General features: G+C 31.6%; 1 protein-coding gene across 5 annotated transcripts in view; it reads left to right on the forward strand.

The window, feature by feature from the left end:
- The first annotated feature begins 7,153 nt into the window (after positions 1–7,153).
- LOC137925467 (homeobox protein abdominal-A homolog) overlaps positions 7,154–23,008 on the forward strand; it is a 190,065-nt gene continuing 174,210 nt past the window's right edge. For 3 of the 5 annotated variants that reach the window (XR_011107668.1, XR_011107667.1, XR_011107669.1), the window contains exons 1-2: positions 7,154–7,436; positions 20,315–20,344. The gene's annotated coding sequence lies outside the window, so the exon portion shown is untranslated. Of the gene's footprint in view, positions 7,437–7,512; positions 7,723–10,153; positions 10,299–20,314; positions 20,345–23,008 lie in introns of those variants that run through there. The other 2 variants (XR_011107672.1, XR_011107671.1) reach the window with 2 other exon arrangements.

Consider the following 23,008-nt stretch of genomic DNA (forward strand, 5'->3'; position numbering starts at 1 on the left):
GTTTTCGTATAAACTGATCAGAATCATTTTCTCCTTATTTATTCGTAGTTATATAAGTATGAATAGATCGATCAAGGGGATGAACAGTTTGGCTATTTAATATATGATTATCTGTCACTATTTATTAGTCTGAAAATGTGACACGAATTAATAAAAAATAAAATCCTGTGATTATGAAAAAAATTATGAACTGTTTGTTAGATTCATGAATAGTTTTTAGTTCTTGTTGGCTTCTTTCATGTTACTATTTTCTCCTTCTTTCACATTCTTACCTCTATCTGCAGTTTTAAAATTGTTTTTTGCTCTTTTCATCATAAATTAGGTCTGATAATACCTTGCGTTAGTTGTGGTTGCCTGTAATGTTACTTAGACAGAGTCTAAGTATTTCTATAGTAAATATCATCACTTGCGGTCCAATATAAAAACAGTATTAAGTACAAGTATCTTTTTCTTTTTTTAATGTATACACGTATTACTGTTAGCATCCGAATTCAGATCGGGGTTCGATTCAAAATTCGAAAGCGCAGAATAGTTTAACTCTTAAAAGCATTATGGCAGTAGTTGCCTGTAATACGGAACGTTCTCACGTAAACGCTACATATCATTAATCTTAGCACTCTCGCTTAGACTACATATATTTATATTTCAGTACAAATTCTTTAGAAAATAAGCCATGTTATATTCCGGCACTTAGTATATATGTCTTCACGCACATGACTTATATTGTATTTCGCACCGTGATATTAGATCATTACTATATTCTAAAACCTTATTTTAAATCAATTGAAAATCAGCCTTAAATTTACCGAGCATAACGATAGATTTTCAACAAAGGTCTTTTGAAAAGTATATTCCGACGTCGATGTTTTTGTTACAACATAGATCAAACTTCTCTTATATAATGTACTAAACGAAATTTCTGTAATAATGTTTACATGATTTTTGGTAGTTTTAGTATATTTTTATACTTTTTATGTTTTATGACAAAAATCACAATGTCAATCAGATATTGGAAATCTTTAATTTTATCTTTGTTGTTCAAAATGATGCATAAAAATTTATAGTAATGAAACGTCCGTGTGATACATTTTAAAAAGTTTGTGTGATATGAGATAAAATAAAGAATTGAATTAACTTTCCATAGAAGTTATTAAAGTTTAAATATCAATGCAGTGAGAGCAGTTACTTCCCAATCTAGCTCATTTATGCAGCATCTTGTCTCAGTGAAGCCATTCGAATAACTGATACAAAGTTAAACAAACCATCGCCAGGGTCTAACGTTCGAAGCCCGATGTACACTCGCTCCGCTATTATCCCCCACCGACTACGTCAGGTCATGGCCGCTTAAGGCCCTTGAAAGCGTTTCTATTGCGGTCTTATTGCATTAGCGGACGTCTACAAGCGGTTAAATTCCGCCATTATCGATTTATACGGAAATATTTAGAAATAAAGTATTCCAACGTTAATAATTAATATCCGCACATATAATAATAATAATAATATTATGTATAGGTAAATAATAAGCAATGGATTATTTATATTTATATAAAAGATTTCTGCCTATTAAGACCCTTTACGTTATATCTGAAACAATAACAAATAGAAACTTGAAATTAGGTACTTAGGTAGGAATATTCCTTTTGCCAAAGAGAACACAGCTAAGATTTTACGAAATTTTACCAGAAAAGAGTCGAGGGGGCGTTTATTAAAAAAATATTTGTTTTCCAACAACACCTCTAAGAGGTATGAAATTCAGTCAGAATGTTTTTTTGCAATGTGGATTTAATTAAATTTCTGCAACAAAAGGCAGTGTGTTTCACTCGAAGCGGGCGAAGGGCAGTTAGTATGTTTATATAATCGTTACATATTACGAAATTCTGACAGATGTACACTCAAACCCTTAAACAGGTTTTGTTACAATAAAGTTTTCTAGAAAATATGTTCGTTAACTACGTAATTAAGTATTTAGGGTTCATTATTTAGTAAAGCACAAAAAAGTAGGTTGTAATAAGTTTCCGAACAAGCATTGTGGAAATTTTGAACATTTCTTACTAGCGTCTATTAACGGTATTTCCGCTGAGCTTATCACGCCGCGGGCCCCTAAAATTGAGCTCCAATCGGTGTTCAAGAGTGAGCTCGTAAATCGTAACGAGTTCATGATTTATGTGTACCCACTACTCCATGCATATATTTAGAGCATAAAAAATATATCAAGCCGACAGCTAAGGGCGCCGAGTATAATGGAAAACAATACGGGAAGTCTCGGCGAACTATCGCCAAACGTAACGTAGGTTACGTGTTGTAAAGGACAACCCATGCCCTATTTTTGTTATTTAAAAGAAAATACTGACTGTATTTTAAAACTTTTTGTTGCAAGTAATTTCATACGAAAATGCAGGTTCATATTAGTTTTTTCTTTATTTAGTATTAATTAATTGAAGTACTAAAGAACTCTGACATTTCATTTATTCATACTAAATCCACACAGGATTATTTACAGTAACTGCTTACATACGTCGCGAGAAGAATTCTAGAAAAGCCAAAATATTGATAGAAACTAGAATCAGATTAATCTTCCCTGTAGTGGCATCTTCAAACATAAAGCTAAAAGGCTTTCACGCGCCCTGATCTGAGAAACACCCACAACTCAGAGGATTTTTTTTGCGGTCACGTTACAAAATCCTTGATTGATTGATACATTAGTAGAGCAATTGTTTCCCAAGTTTTATTATCATTTATAAAACTTTCACATTGTAATATAGTTTTCTATAAGCTTTGTTTTATAAATTTCTTATATTTATCACATCATAATTCAGAGACATTACATGGAAGTGTTTTGCAATATCGTATACAGTCGCCCAAAAAAAGGTTATTAATTTTATATAGCCTAAGAAAGGTATGTATAGACTTATCTTTATTTTAGCGCTTGACTTATGTGCATAGTCAGTTTTCTTACATTTATTAATATTTTTATGCACATAGATTTTAATAAAAATATTTCTTTGTAAATTATCACCCCAACTTTGCACATCTAGAATACTGTCTACTACTACACTGTCCACTTTAAACTGTACATTTATTTCTTAGTAAATATGTATTAGAAATTATATTAATTAATTAAATTATATCACATAATATAGCACTGTCTGATATCTAGTCACAAATAAAATTTAAATTTATGAATTTAGTAATTGGTATACATTTAAATAGGTCCACCGAGTTATATATAGATGTTTTTAAAAATAATCTTGCTAGTTTCAACTGACTGTTAAGCGCAACTTGATATAAATTAGATTATTTCAATGCCATTTATGTACATACATATAATTTTAAATAGTAACTCAGAAAGAATCTTTGCTTTATTTTCATTACATTGGAATTATTTAAAAGTTTTTATGTTAATATTTTATCTTAGATGAGATTGCTTATATTGTGTTAAAATAGAACATTCTTTGTAGCAGCAATACAAAGATATGCGTTTTGCATTTTATGGTCAACATTTTAGTTGAGCGCGCACATTGCACGCCAGACAATAGCCGTCGCAGAAAATCAATTCAGAAATGAGTTTCGTCAAACGAATCCCATATTGTTCGACGATTGAATAAAAGTAAACCGGTTTTTTGCATAATTGCGTAACATTAACGATTCCGAAACTCACAAAACAACAACGAAACTAGAGCAAAAACTGAAGGAAAAAACTGTTCAATACCGGTCGATACCTAGAAAGGGTTTAAACATTGCGGTTAACTGTTAAACAATCCGTACAGTTATTGTGGAAGGTTTATGGTCGGGCTGTAAATCATGTGGTGAAAAAAGACGTGACGTCATAGGTTGTAAAGGTTTAACGGCGACGATCAGCTGAGGAGGAGGTCGCCGCATCGAGAACACTTGAGCAGGCAACATTGCGTAGGAATGCGATGAACGTGAGAACATTTCGACCATTGCTGCCTTCAAGTTCTGTTTATATAAAGTCCAGCGTATTCATATATCATCTGTCTTAGCTAACCTTTTTGTCCTTTAACTGTAAATATAATAAAGTTTTCGCCCTAATTATTTCAATGTATTATATTAATTCATTTTTTTGTATTAAAAGGCGATAAATCAATAACTTCAAGTAGTATAGTCTGCAGGGACAAATAAAAAACATTAATTAATTTTAATATGTAGTAATCAGAATTTAAAAAATAAACCTTTTTTTTACTATATTATCATTACGTTATTAATATTTTTGAAACCGATTGATATTTGGATGGGGTATACCATACTAAGTTATATATACAATTACACATAATTTAAATCTATTAGGTTGAAAATAATTTATTAATATTGCGCTGCTATTTTTTACTCCGATATTTTTAATTATAGACGTAATTTAATAACAAAAAAAAACATTTGTTAAATATAAAATATAGCATAATGAAAGTTATATTCAGTCTTAGAGTGACTTTTTGTTTTTGCTTATGTATTTAAATGATCATTACTATACAGGATATGTTACGGTAACATTTTATGAATCATTGCTTATACATTTTATTCAGATGTCAGTAAATGTCATTGGCTAATTAAGCCATTTAACCTATTTAGTCTTTTGATAACTAAAGTGGTCGCAGTTTTATATCTGTATATTATAATTTTTTCAATTAAATGACGTGATTATATTCGATAAAGTTCTATCAATTTTCTTAAAATTTTAAAAAATTTTAAATTTTAAACTAAATATATTTAGTTTTTCTCTAGTTACTTTGATTCGAAACAGAAAATCCGAAAATTTATCACGTTTTCATATATATTTAGGCGCATTTTGTTTTATAAGACAATTAGAGCTATTGGCCATTTAAATTTTTTATTGTTCATCAAATAGGTAATTCTTTTAAAATAAAACACACTAAATCAGTTTTTTTTTTTCAAATAATACATATGACTTTCATCACATCTCTTGCAAAACTGTTCAGCAAAAGTTATTCAATTTAGGTACTGTATAGTAAAAACTAATAGATAATCTATCAATAATCATGCATTACCTTTACGCTTAGATGTAACTTCGATAACTTAACAAATTTGTATTATTTTAAATGTACATTATTTTTATTTTCTATATATACCTACAGTACCTTTTTGTATTATCGGTATATGTCACTTTCAGCCAAGTTTTGAATTCTATATTTAACTAACTCTCTCCTGCCCGCTTCTCTACATTCAACTAAATTCAACACGCCAAAATTCTGGCCACTTTTTATGCCTATAAGACCTAGAGTTATGTCCAATCATACCACTTCAAACTCAGATACACGCTGGACATGGAGGCTTTTCTTCGTACCAGTTCCAACTCCGGCTTAAGCCCAACCCGGCCTGCGTGTGAAACTCTGAAATAAAGGAGAGTCCGCTACACTTGGCACGAATTTAACTCAGAGATGGAGAGAAAATTAGACATTGGCGGAGTGCTGGAGATCTTCTCTGATGAAAGACTGCACCGCCCTTTCTCGCTCTCTCTCTCTCTCTCGTCTCGCTTCCATAGACCAGGTAATGAAAGATGTACTGGCCAGGAACGGTAGCACACAGTTTTCTGGCAGAGCTTCGGCGCCGGTCGTTGCCGAATCATCAGGTGCCGCTGAGTAAGTTTCTCTTATATAAGTAGGAAATGTAAATATGGCATGACATAAATAGATAAGTAAAATAGCTGAAACAATTAGCTAACCCTCATACTAAAACTATTTATTAAACTAATAGATGGCACGCATCGATAAATATGACAATAAAATTAAGATTTAGGATAGGCGATAATAAGAATGAGAGTTAATATAATTTTATACATTAACTAGAAAAGAAAAGAGAACTGTAAAATATGTATTAAAAAATTTCTGCCATTTTAGGGTACAGCTGTATGGCGACCAATAAAAAAGGCTTAAAGTTTTAAAATATGCTTTTTTTAAACGATGTGTTGTCAACTACTCTTGTGGATAGAAGTCAGTTCTTTTACGACTTGTAATCAACGAAAGAAATAATGTTACCAAACATCAAGTCTCTAAGTCTTATGGTTCTAGAGATGTCGTGTTCAGTCAGTACATTTACATATTTTGAAAAACTTTTTGCTTTTGTACCTAAGGTTTAAAGGAGTTACAACCTTCGCATACCCCAGTGTTTTTTGGCCAGCCGAAGTATGCAACCGAAAACCGCTGCTGGAAAGTCTATCTATGTATAGATCAAGAAATTTCTTAGGAATAAACCTCTACAATTTCCTAGTGAATTGTTTTTAAAATAGGTAGCGGCAGTAATCTCAACAGACCATATACCGAACACAATAACGATTTCTGCGCCGCAAACCTCGCCGATAACAAACTGGAACACGTCTCTAGCCTCCCGATAACGAATGCGAATTTCCACGCACATTAAACCCGATAACGCCGTTGATAACCGCCCATTGTTGCCGAGGATTTCTAATCAAAGGATCTCGATTGAAAACCTATGCCGGCATCGATAAATGAACCTAATCGATTACCTGGACTTGATAACTTTTGTAGATTCAATCGAAATGTAAAAGATTTATTTAAAACTAACAGAACCAAAGCATAACAAATTCATCTTAAAATAAACATTTTTGTGGAATATGTGCTAATATGATGTGTATATCGTTCTTGTTTTCGTTTTGCTAAAAAGGTAAACACATTTACTTTTACTAATAAATGTTGGAGGCTATATAGATAATATGGCATTGTTTTTCCATAAATCATTTTGTTCGGATGTCTTTTCAATGTTTCCTATATGCCACATTTATTCTTTAGCTATTATTCTATTTATAATAGGAGCGACATGTATGTTATATTTTCATTTTTTATTCTTCCATTTTTCATTTTTTATTTTTTTATTTCATTCTTTTTCATTTTTTATTCTTTAAACATGTTCATTGTCATTAAGATAAATAATTCAATAATAATTGAAGCAAGGATGCGTATTATCAATTCCCCATGATTCTTGCAAGGTAGTGATAGCGAGGTAGCGACGCGTAGGTGCCTCTAACCCAATGGGAGAAGTGCAAATCTGCGCTGCATATCGCCATTAAAATCTGCCTATAAAAGCTATTATGACTCTTTTTATCGGTAATGCTTCAATAAAAGGCACAACTGTAACCGAGCCGTATAAATCGGAAAACAAAACAATGGTCGCACCAGTTTCGTTCCATATTTCTACGCGACAAGTTTTTCTCTATGTGCAACGAAATTCATACTATTTATCACAGTTATGAAAGCACCTCGCGCTGGCCAACACGTCTTTTCGTTTTTTTTTATTTAATTAGAACTATAGTGTGGCTGTGTCTAAATTCGGTTTCGCAGAAATATTTATATAACGTGCTTCACCTCGAATGCCGTTCAAACGCGCTCGGTCGTTCGATGAAAACATGTATAATGAAAACACAAGAAAGCAGGCGTCTGCTACACCTGGTGAGTGCTCAATACTTATATTATCTACTGAAAGATCTGTTTCATGTACAAGACACCTAATGCCATCTGTGTAAAGGGCGGACAACGAATGTAGTCGTCAACGCTGCATCGTTTTACATGGAAAGTGACGCAACACATAAAACGCACCACTACACGCACAGTGCGAAACGTGTTTAACGTATTTCTGTGTGCGACGGGTACGTTACGCACACACAAATACGAGGAAGTCGTAAAAGAGCAATTGAAAAGCTTCGGCTGTTCGCCGCAGGATGGCGTTGAATTAAAGGTTAGTATCAAGGACTACGAGTATCAGTTATGTTTTTGATGGCGCTAGTGTAAAACAATCATTGAGACTAAAAGGCGAACCGAACCGGTTTAGGATAAATAATTTAGAGTTTTTTTAAGTAGACTAATGTGGATTTAGATATTTTTATAAGAGTCAAGATGTATGTTACGATATCATCCAGAAATGTTTTTCGTGTCTGATCGCATGCCGAGCTTTTGAAGAATAACAGTAAATCTATGCGCGAGTAGGCACATATGGTTACGCGTTGTACGCGCATACAGGCGTGCATGATTGATAGCTTCGAGGACACGTTTGTGGTTTGTCGGGTGCACTGACAAAAGGTCAAATTTTCAAGATGAATGCTATAAAGTCAATGAACCGTGTTTTAGCGGCAATGATACATACAAATAATTTTCGTATTTTGTTTTTTTAATTATGCGTTATCGAAAGCTTGACATTATTACTTTTACGTATGTAGATGTTTTTAATTCTTATTTTAACAATTAAAATTTAATCTTTTAAAAAAATGCAAATAAAAAGGTATATGTACTAGAAAGCTATCAACGAATTTTGTAAGATAATAGTAACGCATCAAAAAGAGGTTTTGGAGTGGAGAACTTGGACCGTCAATCGAAATGTACCCACTAGTGGACAGTCAACCTAGTTAATGTCGTTGGAAGCCACAGAGAAGATGATGATGAAGCCTTCCAGCTAATGTGCGGGCCATTCGAGCCATGGTACGGTCGTTTAGCCAAATACATTTCGAATAACCGCCCAAATAGAGGTAGGGATTCTCGAGGGTCTGTATTTATATTTGAGAGTTCCTGTATACATAACATTATAATTGGGTTTAAAGAAGCTGGTAAAAGACTGATGGTACTATTTTATAATTTTTTTACACTTTATAACATTGTGTAATGGTTGACTTAATGGTTTATAATATATAAAAAAGAAAGCATGTATTTAAATGACATGATAAATAAATAATACAAAATGTTAAAAATACTATAGATAAATACCGATTATAATATAATTATCAATAAACACATACTTAAATAAGAGGATGAAATATATACAAATAACATTAGTTCGTCAAACCATCCGTCAATTATTTATTTGTGAACAAAAAGCAATTTGTTTACTTTCAGTCTGATTAATGAGAAAGAAAAAGTAAGTAAGAACAAATTAAGTTGTAAAATATGTGATCTATGACGTATAAAAACATCTTTACATAAGATTAAAAAATCTAAGTTAGAAATTATTTTTTCATTATTTCAAAACGACCGTAGCCGAAGAGTTTGTTAGTTCAAGTTTTACATCCGCTCGGCGCGAAGTGACAATAGAGCGAACCTCTACACCCCTCTCATCTAACTTGCGCCATTACCGAGCTCTTCCATTCGTTCCAATTTCAAATTTGAAGCTGATGGCGCTATATATGGCACCGCGACTCAACCCTGCGCGGAAGCTGTGGGACAATAAACCGGATAGGGCGTAGTAGGCATAATAGTATCATTTACGTATAAACAGGTTTGCGCCTCGTGGTTTAGACGAAAGTAATGAGCACGCCTTGCTATTTAATTATATTTTATATATTAACGTGTAATTAACAAGTTGCTTATGATTTATAACAAAAAACTTTCATTTGTGCACATCTTAAAAATATACCAGCGTCTACAAACAATTTAAATTTTATATAGAGCATTTTATTATCATCATTTTATTCTTAGGATATCCACTGTTGTCAATAAGCCTCTTCTATAGACTTCTAATATGACCGATTGGAAGCAGCCTGCGTCCACCGTCTTCCGTCGACCTCAACAAGGCTATTTGTCCACATGGTGGGTAAATGTCCGACGTTGGGCTTAGCGATCCGGAGTCTACACTTTATAACCTTTAGGCCTCAGCTATCATCTGTTATTCAGCATTTACTTACGCATGTTTGTACTCATATTTAAGAGAATACATTAATAGATATATAAATAATTCATTTTACGAGTCTTATTTATTTTTACTAAAGTGAAGTTTAGTTTTATTCACAATACGTTGCAACTTTCTAATTTTTTACAAAAAAATAAGGAGTAAAGATATAGATAGGTTTTGATACAAACAACACACTGGGCATATTTTTATAATTTTATTTACGCAATAACTTGATTCAAACTTATGTCGATAGTGGAAATTTAACCAAAAAATGTTTATACATCACAAGTATAATGAATGCTTGAAATATATGTAACGTAATAGTGTAAACCTTACGATAACATAAAATAAGTGGAAGGTAGAGAAATAAAATAAAATGCTAGTGGTATAGTATATTTATTACTGTAATTTTTATTCTAACCTCAAAGAAGTATCAACTCGTGCACAAAACAGCCGCAGCCCAGCGTCCAAAAATCTTGTATGCGCCAGACCTAAAAATAATTTCTTACAGTTGCAGGGCACGTCCGTCCGTTATTTTAGACGCGCCAATTCCACCGTCTCACCAACGCCCGATGTCGAAATCCGAAAACGTTCCTTGAACGCAGCCAAAATAAAATTTCATTTCAAATGCTTATTTACCCATTTATTTATCATTTTTGGAAAACTTACAGCCAGATTAAATTATAATAAGAGAACATAAATATGTGTAGGATATTAAACAGTTTTTATGAATATTTGAAGAAAACAATACAAAGCAATTCTGGCGGTATTATAAATATACAATTATGTCATCTATACATCTCAAAAATTCTATCAACGCTTGTCAATCATCAGAAAAAAAGAAAGTGAAAACTTGACAAATGATAAAAGTAAGAATGTTTTATATATGAAATATATGTGACATTTATTCATATTTCTTAAATCAGCGCCCGAAAATTAAAAGAATTTTTGAAATCAATTGTTTTAATTAGAAATAACAAGTATTGTAGTATAAAATTGAATGTTTACTTATCTCTATTTAAATGTTGAGATTTTCTTATCTGTGTTCCTAAAAGGCGATAAGATTTTTGAATGTTCCAGAAAACTTTCGAAGCGATTTTTGAAAACGTACGTTTTATCTTGTTTACATTTCTAAGCGACATTCCACGACACTCATTACCAAATACATAATTTAAAGCCGTCTCCATAACGAGGCACTTCAGGTCAAGTCTGCACTTAACGGTCTTAATATATCAGCGGCACCCATTTTACACGACTACGTGAGTCGACGCGGGGTGAAAAGCATAAGGACGTCAACTTGGCATTTAAAAATATATTTATGATTCGAACTTCAAATCAATAAATAAAAGTCAGACATGTCTTTGATGATAAAACATTTTAATTATAAATTACCTTAAATAATATCGAAAACCAATTTAAAAATTGTTCTAAACTAAAAAAGGTTCAGTTTAGTGATTATTATATTTAAATTAATAATACATGTTTTATATTATTGTTTTTTATTTTTCTTTATGTAGTATGTGTATGTATTTTCGCATTCTAATTTTAAATTAGACTGTCTATTAATTTCAAAAATACGATTTATTAATTATAACAAAATAAAGTGTATCATTTTATAGATTGCGTACAAACTATGCTGTCGACGCTGTCTCCCTTTGAACAATGGTTCTGTAATAGTAGACTCGTTGTACACTCGTCTATTAATAAGACTACTTTTCGATCGAGTTAACGTTTTTATAATTTACATATATTTATTTTATTTACATACATTTGCCGCAAATTCACTGTAGGTTAAAGAAAGTACTTCGGATAATTCTCCTGACAAATATAATTTTGTGAAGAGAATTTAATTTTGATTAATTATAATATAACAAGTTAATTTAACAAAATTCAGAGTTGAACAGCGTATAATATAAAAACAATTTCAACATATTTATTCTTTTTTACATTATAATTATACATGAAAAAATTGTGTTTAGGTTGACTGGTAGACAATGCTTATAAGGCATTAAGTTAATATTTATTGGGACATTAATATGATGACTTTAAATAACCAATAATATCTCTAACAAGAAGTGAATAATGTTTTTTGACCGAACTCTCTCTGTAGCCCTACAGCGTTTGCGGACACTGCGAATTTGAAGTAGCAGGGTGCGGAGGGCAAGTCTTAGACCTCTTTCAAAGTAGCGAAATACTCTTGGAAGAGCCACGAGTCGCTGCAAACTACTACTTTACCGAATTTGACGGCCGCCGAGCTTATGGATGCTCAGCGGATGCTCCATAGAGTAACTAGGCTCTAGGAACCCACAAGGAGACCTTGCTTGGCTTGTGGTGTCACTGACCTCTACTTGGTTAGTTGCTTAGTTAATAATACCGCCACTTCTGAAAGCGATAGCGCCGGGAAAAATGACAGAAGAAACTTGAGCAACGCTTCTATCTAGTAGGACTTTGGAATTTTCTGTCAATAAATTACAGTGTTTCTTGTTCTGTGTTTAAATACAAAAAATCTTTATTAAAAAATTATAAACTTCAATCCGTATTAAACAAGAACCAGTCCAAGTGCAGAGTACTTAAACACGATGAAAAATAACTTTGTTATTACTTCTTGACACTGATTAATAACAGTGACAAAGCGTAATAACATAACTCAAGTAACACTTGTGTCAACACACGTCGCCAACTTGCTTGTACTTACGTAAGCGCGTCTCCACTCCGGAATATTGTAGAAGTATGGATGGGCGCGATTCGGGAGGGCAATATCGTACACAAGCCGGCCCAATTTGCTCGGAAACGTTCAGACGCTCCATAGATTACTCGCTGTACTTTATTATATTTATGTATTCCATATTCTTCTATTACGAAAGTTTCATACAATGTCAATGCCTACTGTCCACCGAAATTCATTACATTTATTTTCGTACTATTTTGTTCTCGTGATACGCAACGGTTGTAAGTTATTTGTTAAATTGGTTGTAGCTATATTTGAGTAGCAGTTAAGCTTTGTAGATAAAATTTACTAAAGTGAAACCATTGCCAAATGTCTCCGAATGTGGCATCGCTAAGTGACTGCAGCAATAAATTTCTTAATTTAATTAAAACGATCTCACTGACCACTCGACAGACATAACGAATTGAGCAACAATGTTGCACTGTTTGTACTTTTGCACGTTAATATTAAGCTTGACTGCGAAACGTATTGATTCGGGGATGTTTTGAATTAAGCTCTGGGATTTATTACAAATATCTCTATTTGTTACTTGATTTGACTTAACTTGATATCAAATTAAAATCCAGATAATGAAAGTAGGCAACAAAATATAATAAGATACTTTATAATATATAAATTAAAACGTTTCATCAGATATTTTAAGGTCACTTGTCGTAGTGTTATTCAGGTACAACAAAATCTGATACAGTACAGTATAATTTGACAGCCGAGTTAACTGGTGGTTTCATTACTTTCTGAAATAAAAATAATTTGTTAATAAAAAATAGAATATAAGGCGAATTTAAGTAAATTTTATTAATATCCATTAAGGTGTTTCGGCCTATGCTATAAGGTTCGAAATATATATTTAGTTTTTGCCAATATACCAGAGATAAAATGTGATTGTTAATTAAGTGGCATTTAAATATTATAACATTAATTTTCAATCATTGGGAAAGATTAAGATTAAGTCTCAACAGCTGTGTCTCGATTATTTACTAAACTATATTCTTATTTAAGCAGTGCTTACGCTAAATTTAATTACATGACAGTAATTAACTAAAAGTTTAGTATACAATTTGACATAAACTTTTTTAATTGATCTAATCGATTCTAAATTTAATATTTCCTAATAAACTTTAAAATATTTGCTTTACTTGAAAAGGTTAACATTTATAATATTACTGTCGTATACAGTTGGTAATTTTTTTAGGGTCCACCATAATCTCTTCTAAGCAAAGGCGAAATTAATTACAATAAAACATTTTCTTTATTCATCCAACGTTTTAAATAACCCATACGAGAGTAACATAACCATATAAATGTTAAGCGTGGCCATGTTTTAATTAAAACAACCTGATAACTGACCTCAATTCCGCCTGATAGTACCACGGCACGACAAAACTAGAGCTGAGGGAAAAAATACATTGTTTTATAATTTATGCAATGTTTATTTATGAAGTATGATAATATTTATATATATGGAGGCATAAATACCTACTATAACATGTTAATTTTAAAATAAAAATCTTTACTTAAAGCATTTCTGCACCTATTCATTAAATGTATTAAATAGTAATCCTTCATTGGTTTATTATTCAGTTATTTCGTTAGTAGAACGTTTTTTTAATAGATATTATTTAGGTAGATTTTACCGTAAGTCTCGTGCTTTTTTTCTGGCAGTGGCAGTAATGCTTGAAAACCGGCATTTACGCTGAGATTAAAAATAGAATTTTAATTTTTCATTTACATATTACGTTATTAAATACAATAGCGGTAATTTTGTCTGCATATGCGTACGCAAATTATTCATGATTACGTCTCAATGTTCAAGTTTAATGTAAGATATGTTAATTTCTAGAATAGCTTATCTTTAGCAGAAACCTAATTTTCATTACCATTACGCGTAATATCGCCGGCAGAGTTACTTCATTAAGTGTCTGTAATAATTGATGTCTGAGGAGGGCAGCCATTTTTGTTCTTAGCCCGACTTAATCCCAGGCTGCCGATTCTTTGTTCAAAGATAAAATTACAATCTTGTCTTTGAGTTTATATCACACTTTATTGGTCTTGGTAATTAAGCATATATATGCCAGGTTCTGTTGTTGCTTTCTCAAGTTGACATTTTATTATTTTGCCTAATTAATTGTTCAAATATATTAGATATTAATTAAATAATTAGAATGGTAATTAATAATTAGCTATCTCACAAATTAATTACTCTGAGAATAAAAGTAAATTAAATATTATATCATTTATAAAACGAATTTAAATAATTATTTCTCTGAAACAGCTAAAACAGTCAAAATCTCAACGACCAAATAGCGTTTAAAAATTCTATATAAGCAAGCTTTGAACATATCTTAACGGCCAGTCGTGAGAAACAGCTTGTCCAAAGTTTAGTGGTCGTGCTAGCATTACCTAACTTGCACTAGGTATACTTTCATAGTGATTTTGTTTTTAAAGCTTATACTTACACGAAATATAAAAATCGATTGAAAAATTTAAAGAATTGATTTACCTATTATCGATTAATGATTTACTTTTTTTTCTCTTAATCTGATAATAGTAACTACTTTTTGAGTGCCTCCACTCATTCCTCTGCTTGAGCGACCAAAGACCTAATATAACGGCCAAAGTCTAGGGCTCCAAGGGAGTATTGAATTAATTTACCGTGAATAGATTCTGATTAAGCGCAAAAAGCAGGCCAAATCTTAAAACAATACTGCGTAACACCATATTTACATATTTGATTAATTATTTTTTTACAAGATATGCCACTGATCAATAAAGAATATAGTAATATTTACGTTTTGTTATTTGTCAGAAGTAATAACCACCGCAAAAACTTCCAACTAAACGGCCAAAGAAAACGTAAGTCTGTTATATTAAGATTATGATTTATGGTTGTTCATCATCAAACCATCGTCATGATTTCCAAAAAAAAATCATCTCTAGGTAATATGCAGCATCTGATGACTTTAACAAGGACTGCTCCTCTTGTAGGCGGATGTCTTACGCTGTGCTGAGTCCGTAGTCTCCCCTCCAGAGCCTGCTATGTGCCCACTGCTACTTCCATTTGCAAACAGGCTGAGCTATGTTGGCGTTCACTTCTTAACAATTAACATTTTAACATCTCTTACGTAATATGTTTTGTTGTTTGTAATTGTAACATTCATGTTTACATAAATAATTTGAAAACTTTCATGAACCCAAATCAGAATAATTTTTAGCGAACATAATGAAACACGTTACATTTACACGGTAACATAGTCCTTTTTAAACGGTTTTATTTAGTTCGACCCGTACGGAATTTATTTGGATCAAAATTAGAAATTGAAATTTAAGCAAGACAGATTGATCTGAAATTTGGTACACACATTTAATTTAGATGACAATACAATATAATAAAATCAATAACATTATAAATCTAAGATGGCCGCCGATACAACAACCACCACAATATGGGTATCAAAAAACCGTTTAACTTAAAAGTTTTTTAAATGTATTTTATTTGGATAATTTGGTATGTAAGCTATTCTTAGTATAAAAAAATTTTAAAATTGTAAAAACCGTAACAGATTTATTTATTTAGTTCGTACTAATCATGTACTATAACATGTTACGATATTTTCCCAGAATTATGTTCTTTCTTGACACTTAATACGTACAACACTAAATACTTTTATAAATGACAAACCTTTATTACGAGACACTAAGTACAGTGGCGGTTGCTGTGCGAATTACTTACGTTTTAATAGTCCTTTATTGTGCGCTCTAGAGCGTATAACAACACCGTTGTCTGAAAACTCCATCCCTTTTGTTTGTTAGTGGACATTCCTTTGTTTCATTCCACTAACCTTAGAGTAGTGATAAATTTAGCTTAAAATAATCTTTTTAAAAGTTTTTAAAATAAACACAATTTGGCCAAAAAAATTAGTTTAAATATGTATAGTATCTAAATCTTAAAAAAAAAAAACTAAAGTTCATAGATACCTCCATGTTACAAAGGAGCAACTTAATACGTTTATGACGTCTCCTTGCGGAAGCCGTTCGTCTATCAATGACAAACGTGTTCTGTTTATAAAAACTTATAAAAAACTAAACGAATTGTTCAACAACAGAAGCTATGTGTACCTGGCGCCGTCAATCAGAGCAAACGTAGTTTTTTTTTAAAGTGAAATCGAATCTTTTTTTGTTAAAAATGAAAGTTTCTTTTGTAACCAACAGTTTACTGGATCCAATAATTTTATAAATATCACCAGCTTGTTTGTATGTTTGGTAAGAATTTTAAATTGTAGTATTTATTGCAAAAGGTAAAAATATAATGTTTAATACATATAATGATTTGATGAAAATATGATGATTTTATTCAGATCTAAATGCGGTTTAGCAATATCATGAATATTGAAATAGTCGCGGGACGCGTTCTGGCATACTTACCGCTGTCAATTGCTTATCGGAACCCATGAGTTGTTTGAAATATACAGCCGAGACCTCTTCGTGCCGGTTCGTACCAAATGTAAAGGTTCCGAATCGCTCAAACCTTTTTATAAAATTACCATATAATATCTTAAATAGTTTCATCTACTCTACATCTTTTATAAATGTATCTATTTCCTCCATTAGTATATACGTGAAAATTATATGACCACGATTCGGCTTGACTCCTTATTTTGTAAAATCTCCTTCGCCCTCATCTTTGTTCTGAAATATATACAACTAATCTTTTATTTTTAGTTGTATAAAATATTTCTCTTCATTCAAAGTACTAATTTCTTTTCCTTCATTTAAATAAAAATGTTTATAAAATGCAGTTGCAATATAAGTACTTAATTTTTAGAAGTAATCTCTATGTAGGTACATCGAATTTTTAAGGGTTTAGTGTTATTTTTATATCATAAATATTCTTGAAAAAATTCGCTGTTTACTCAAAAAACCATAGAGAGAAGCAATACATTTTCATGCATATTTTACGCTAGAGTATAAATTGCCTTCTTATATGCTCACGACGAAACAAAACAACATACGAACAGAAATGTAAGCAAAACTCTATCATATTCCAGCGCAGTAATTGCCCCTACTCTTAATAATATAAGCTCGACTTTATGCAGCGCTTGCAGGTGAATGCAAATAAAAGATACATAATTTTATTGTACATAGATAAAACCCTTTTGTTCCGTCTTCGTTACTCGAATGTATAAGATAGTTAACTATCTAGCCAACTGTAATCGTAAATTGTTTCTATTAGAAAATAAATTATTACTAATGCGCGAATAAAATAAACTGGTTTGTTATTCCGAAGAAAAACTCAATCAGATTAAACGTTTTTAGACATCGACCGAACACACATAAAATAACTTACAGGGCGTCGTACTGTCTGACGCTTTATGTAAATCTTATTTTAATGTTCGCAAAGGCAATCCAATTCGTAACTACAACTAATATAACCGCTGGCTGGATGCAAGTCACGAGTGAATCCAATATCAGCATGTAGATTAGAAAAACTTGTAAATGGAGGGCGATGTGGGGCGATGTGCGGCGATGTGGGGCGGACGGAAGATCGTAGAGTCAGCGAAAGAACCCTGAAACAGACAGATTTATTCCATTAACATGTTTGCTATGTCCCGCTTTTTCCTCGGAGCGTTGTTTATCTTGAACGAAATCCAATAAAGTTTCGCCGCTATAAGTCGAATGTAATGATAGACCCTCGCTCGTAAATCTCTCCTTCGCGGCTATTCTTTCCGCGAACTCAATAATATTAATATGATATAAAATTGAATATATCCCCTTCAGCTAAATCGATAGATGTAAACAAAGTAACGGCACGCACAAATTCTTTGTGTCTCAATATATTTAGCAAGAAACGTAACCTCGACAGAATAACGTATAAATTTTCTGTTCTTAATAAGTCCTTTGCTTTTATGATCGCAGAAAATCCAAGCAAAATACATTGGGCTGATGGATGCGAGCGACGCGATATGTTTACTAAAGGCCTTTCATAAAATTCGGGTTGCGATCATTCCCATGCTAATTTAACAGCACTTGTTCTTTTAAATCATAATATTTTTAAATTGCATCGGGGCGATAACGAGGGCGTTCCCTTTATTGTGAGATCGCTTTTTGTACAGGTATTTACATAATTGCCGGACTGCCCTCACTTCAAAGATCGGATTACATTCGCAAAAAATCGAATCGAAACATTTTGGTGGGGAAAAGTTCTTCAATATAAGATAAATATTTCTGAGATTTATTAGAAGAATAAAACAGTTGTAACTAACTTAACATCCTCCTCTAATAATATGTAATACTCCTTTATTAGTCTTTATTATGATGTATATTTCCCTCGGTGTTTTATACTTAGGATTGTATTAATCTAGCATTATTAAAATCACTTTAACATTGACCATTATTTTCATAAAGAAATAAATTTTATTTATTTAGTAAAGACAAACAATGAGTTCCATTGACGGTGACACGGCATAACAAAGGGGGTTTCATTACCATCTAGGGAAAGAAAATCTAAAAAGGTCCGTCGCAGTAACGTGTTTGCGCTTCCCACCTTTGAGATACAAGATAGTCATTCATTCAACCTGTTATATTGATACGGTATCTTTCATGCGAGATACCTTAATACCTGCCCACTAAGAAATGGCGGCAAAAATAGACGCTTCAATAAAACTATCCGAAATATCTTTAACAAAAGAAAACAACTATTAATTATAATTATTATACCTTACCTTTTTACTCTAAGCTGTGACATAAATCGTAAATCATTAGACAAAATTATAATCATCAGTTATATCTATAATAAAATAATGTTAATTATTTTTAATAATTACGTGAACATAAAAACAAAATCAAAACGTTTAGTTTGTTAGCAATCTTTGTCTTTAAAGCAGTTTTACAAGATATTGATTGTTTGTAATTATACTTGACAATATTTAATTTAAAAAGAGTTTTTAAATAAAAAGCTTACGTGAAGTTCGAAGAGAAAATGAAGCGAAATAATTACACCTCTTCTGTCCTCGCTCCCGCCCGTCTACGCTTCGGCTTGCCCTCGTTACGAAGTTTAATCTGTTTAAACTTTTATTTACTTCGCTTGCGCCAAATTGAAGTGATTAGCAGACGGGCCTTTCCCTGAAACACCTCCGTTTCATCTTCGCTTTAAAATTATTGGATCTCCTTATTGGTTGCTGTTAAACGGAATTTGTGATTACGCATCAGTTACGATAATATCAAGTAACAAAATATGTAATCGGAATATTAAAAAAAATGGGTTTCGAATTAAAAGATTGAATTACAATTAAAATTACAACTACATATGCAGTTTTTTTTTTATTTAATTACACTGCATAAGTAAATAAAATGTATTTATAGATTAACACATTAGTCATTTAAAAATACACCGAATTTGGAAAATGTAAACATTTATCTTTTAGTAAAAATCTTAATAATCTATTATTAAAAAAATATTTTCTATTAAAAACATTTTATTCAAACCTTTTCTTTATATTTCTCTTTTAATAATATTAAAATAAAGTTGCAAACGTGATTTAATTAATTAAAAAATTTCGGCATATTTTTAACGTATATATAAATTTATTTGTTATGATCGCTATGGTTTATATAATTATATATATATAATTCAAATAAAAAAAAATAATGATAGTTTCCGTTTATATGAGTCTAAAAATTTTCATGCAGTTGCACCGTTTGGTCGGCCATGTTACAAACCAGACATTGCTAAGCGATGCTCGCTTATATATCTATCTCATTCACATCTTAACGTACTAGATACTGCTATCTCTTTTTAACGGGTTCCCTGCACTCAAATAGAGCAATACGCATGCGCAGTGTGTCAATGTCAAATCAATCTTTGTATGCTGATGCAACGTGCTATAAATAATTTACGATACATATTAAAATATGAATAATAAGGATTAATTATATTGCTTGTTACAGGTTATGGAATACGGAAATGCAACGAAAGAGGTATGTTGGTACGCTGGTTTTACTTGAATCAATCTCAGTTTTCGTTTTAAACTGAAAATTAGTTAAAATGGTTTGATTTGACTTTTAAATCTCAATAGGATTATGGATCTATTATAGTATTTAACTTAGCTCAGATAAAAAAAATCTAGATTATTTACAACAAAATTTATTGCATATATTTATCGACTGGAGCATTTAGATAATCTAATTAGTATTGGGATAATGATGTCCGTTTTCTTAGGTAAATTTGGGCGTTAAATATTTAGCTGGCGAGTGGCAGGCATCGGACATATTTTTACGAGTGACAAGAACCGGCTCATTACTATCTTATTACATACGGTGTGGGCCGCGATGAACCGAAACACATCCAATTTCCCAACTTCCCATTTATTGATATTGACTTGAGGATGCTCCGTGTTTCTCAGCCTACGTGATCGATATCACTAGATGTGACATGATGTCACATACTGTGTTAAATATTCATTTTTTACTCACAATAATTTTATTATTTATATGTAGTTTGCTTAAAACAAAAAATAACGGAACCACTACATCACTAAATAACTGAGTAATTAACACTCATTGTTATAAATAAGACAGGTCATCCTGCCGATCTTCAGCGAAGGTCTTGTCTTGCGGTGAGCATCTATTGGCTGCCATGATGATGATGATAATAATAATGATTACATACGATATTATTTATACTTAAATATTCATAAATAACTAAATTACCTTACTTCTCCCACGGTTATACCAAAGGAAACTTATTATAATAGATTTTAGTTAATTTAAATCGTTCTACGAAAATAAACTACTAAAATATTCTATTAATATTGCATCGTATCGTCGTATCGAATTAAATAAAATGTTCTAAAACAGTTTTTCTAAAGAAAAAAAATTTTCTTAGACAAATCTAGGTATTAATATAGAGTGACGGATAGATACTACGTGGTATCACTTATTACCGTCAATGCTGAAGCCAGATAAACTTCAAACGTGACTTGCAAAAAATTATAGTTTTGGACTCCCCGCGCGTATATAACTGTAGATATCCCTGACAAATGTACAATGAGTATGCATTCATTGCAATTGAGGAAGTTATATAAAGTATGTAGATAATATTATCGATTAGCGGCAAACATATGTAGGGAAACAAAAGCAAAACAAACGAGAGCCGCATGATATTCTTAATATGTTAAAGTGAAACCGGTTTTGGCCGAACTTGCTGACTAGAATTTCTCGGAATTGAACGCATGCGAACGTGTAGGTATTTCGTGTTTAGTATTGGAAGTACCCCAAGCTCCTGTCAACTGGCAATCCATTTAAACCATTTTATTTAAAGTTAAATAACTCTTTAACACAACGTCTTTGTATCTTTTTATTATTCTATACGTAAACTGTCTTATTGACTACGATTAACATATGTAGTGCATTTTTATTGTATATAATTCGTTGTTATAACACAATGCTCAATTTACTAAATACTTTTGTTTATTATCGTAATTATAAACTGATAAAAATTGATCTATCTCAATATTGGCTATTAGCTAGACAAATAACCCACATACAGCATTATTTATTCTTATAGTAACGTGATATCTCAGTAAATAGGATGACTTATTTTATATAAGCTTTTAATTTCTTTGCAAATGTATAACTCAGTTGTCAGCAAAATGTTATAAAACTTTTGCACTTGCAATAGTCACATTAACTTAGTTTTTCAATCGGAATGCGACAGTGCAATAATTTCTAACAACCACTAGCAAAACAAAGTATAAATATAAATAAAATAAAAGTTTGCGAGACAGATAATAAAAAAAAATTTTTTAGCACGTTGTAATCAAAATTTTGAGAAAGATTTTTTACTGTATTATCATTACCTTTGTTATTATTTCTGCATTCATTATTTTTGAATAGCACTACACTTATGTTAACAAATGTTAGCAAATGTAATACATTCACCTCTTTTATAGTTTTTACACCTATAAACGGTCATTTATAGAGCACATTGTCTTAATAGTATATTATATTTATGGTCGTAGTTACAAATGCATTAAAGTGTCTTAAAATTTTTTGGTAGCTAGAAATATAATTCACTAAGCTGTTGTTATAAAAAAGTAATTATTTTTAGTCCAGAAAATGAGATAATGTATACGACTATAGAAAAAATATTTGAATAAAAAATTAAACATCCAATATTATTTTTGTCAAAAAAGTTTATACCGATAGCAAGCAATCAGCGCAGATCGCAATGCAAAAGTTAAATCGATTCAGGGGCTTTAAACTGGAATTGGCCGGAGCGGAGAGCGTAATTAATGTAAACATGGGACAACGAAATTGGGCTGTCATTCAAAATGACATAAACGAAACGAAATCGAAAATAAATAACCGTTCGGATATAGCGTGGCGTGCCTCATTTACATGCCAATGAAGTTGGGTGGGGAAAAATACAGACTTACCTGATTACTTGAAAAAGGCTGCTCTTCTGAGACATCGCATAAACATTTCGTTTATTAGTCGCACTGTGGGATTACGTGTTCGTCCATACTTATTGGATAATTATATACATAACTTTTTTACTCATGTATTATTTACAAGGCGAACTCGTTAAATTTCTTTGTACATAATGTTAATTAAACTTTTAATTTATTCTTAGCATGTAAA

This window comes from Battus philenor, unplaced genomic scaffold (assembly GCF_028537555.1).
Source record: "Battus philenor isolate CCGP_79_NKW_IND1 unplaced genomic scaffold, ilBatPhil1.0.hap1 SCAF_10, whole genome shotgun sequence".
Classification (NCBI taxonomy): domain Eukaryota; kingdom Metazoa; phylum Arthropoda; class Insecta; order Lepidoptera; family Papilionidae; genus Battus; species Battus philenor.